Here is a 1,737-nt window from a genome sequence, read left to right as displayed (position 1 = left end):
ATGGATTAGGGTATGGGCGGATGGATACCGGGATAGGATGGATGGGTAGGTGGATGATGGACGGATGTGTAGGTGGATGATGAATGATGGATGAGCGGATGGATGGGTGGGTGAGTGGAGGATGGATGGGTGGGAGGAGGATTAGTGGGTAGACAGAGGATGGAGGATGGGATGAAGGGGTGCAGTCACTTTGTCCATTCAGTAATTAAGATTCCTTCGAGGCGACAGCTGTAGAAATTGGAACTCTGCCTTAAATGAGATTTGGGGGTTATTTATGCACTTTGCCTCTCCTCCAAAACCAAGAACATGAGAACCCCAAGGGTCCGGGGTGCCTAAAGCAGTCCACAAAGCCGCAGCCCCATCCCCATCAAGGGTGTGGAAAACTTAAATGCTGAGCGTGGCTCCAGAATCCGAGGACATGTGACCAGAGGGACTCTGCTGAGGAACTGGGTGTGCACAGCAGTGGCTTCCTGCCCCAGCGGAGCAGAGGCCAAACTGCCGGGCTGCTGGGAGCTGGTCACCACCCACACAGACAGAGGAGAGGAATAGCCTGTCAAAGGAAGGGGATTTCTCCCCGAAGCCAGGGGCCTGTCCCAAGCAGCTCTGGCCACAGGGGGTGCAGCCGGGGCTGGGCAGCCTATGGTAGGCTGCAGTGGGACTCACAGGGGCCCCTGGGCCTTGGACGGGCTGGGGCCTCGGGGTGGTCGGCAGAGGAGGCATGCACAAGTCAGGAGAGCAACATACACTTACGGCGTTGTCCCCCAATATGTCCAGCTTCTTCATCAGCTCTGTGACCAGGATGTCCTGGAGAAGAGAGACGGGGGCCATGCGGGAGGTGAGTGCCAGCAGGCATGAGTGGGCGTGGGCACACTCGGGGCACGGGCGGGGCGGGGCTTACCGTCACACCTTCCGCCTCGCAGTAGGCTTGGAGTGGGCTCTTGCCGTCCACGAAGGGGGTGTGGTGGAAGTTGATGGCGGGCGACTTCCTCTCCCTCTCCTGGACAGAGAGCAGGGGTAGGCACTGGGGACGGTGGCAGTGCCACCTGTCCCTCCCTCCACGGAAGAGCCAACGAGGCCACCGACCGTGCTCAAAAAGTGTTGTTAAAATGAAGCGCGGGCTGCAGAAGCAGCAGCCGCAGGCGCCCGGCCCCGCCCCGCCCCGCCCCGCCCCGCACCCCGCCCACAGCGGATCTCCCGGCCCCGCCCCGCACCCCGCCCACAGCAACCTCCAGCTCCAGGATCCGGAATTCCAGCAGCTCGTTTTGGTCTTTCCCGTCCTGGACCTCGTGTTTCAACCGAGCCTCTTCCATCTCCATTTGTTTAATCTGTAAAGTAAAGATGGACGAGGTGGTGGCGGTCACGCGAGGTCAACTCCCGGGCTTTCCCGGCGCTGCCAGCTGTCCGTGGGGACTGTGCCCAGCCTGGGCGCCCAGCCCAGTGCCCTCCGTCCAGCCTGGGTCTGTGCGTGTCCGGCCTAGTGGTCTGGGTGAGTCCTACCCCTCGGGCTAATTGTGCGTGCGAGTGTTTGCATGTACACGGGAGCCTTACATGTGCGAGTGTTTGTGTACAGGTGAGCATTTAAGTATGCTCATGCTTCAGTGTGCACCCTTTCAATGTGCACAAAGGTCATGTATGTGTGTTTACAAGTGCTGTGCGCACACGTGTGTTGTTTACCCGCGCACACACCTTTTTCCACCAGCCTCTTGATTTCTCAGGTACAGCGGCCTGCTTCTCCTC

General features: G+C 59.8%; 1 long non-coding RNA gene across 1 annotated transcript; it reads right to left on the bottom strand.

The window, feature by feature from the left end:
* Positions 1 to 744: 744 nt before the first annotated feature.
* On the bottom strand, positions 745 to 1,278 carry LOC111735649. The gene is made up of 3 exons (XR_002778888.1): positions 1,227 to 1,278; positions 899 to 997; positions 745 to 804 (listed from the first exon to the last, which is right to left on the bottom strand). It is a non-coding gene; the product is annotated as an uncharacterized LOC111735649 (long non-coding RNA).
* Positions 1,279 to 1,737: the final 459 nt, after the last annotated feature.

This window comes from Pteropus vampyrus, unplaced genomic scaffold (assembly GCF_000151845.1).
Source record: "Pteropus vampyrus isolate Shadow unplaced genomic scaffold, Pvam_2.0 Scaffold1000004696, whole genome shotgun sequence".
Classification (NCBI taxonomy): domain Eukaryota; kingdom Metazoa; phylum Chordata; class Mammalia; order Chiroptera; family Pteropodidae; genus Pteropus; species Pteropus vampyrus.
Note: the sequence above shows the minus strand (reverse complement) of the source record. Positions and strands in the feature narration are given on the sequence as shown.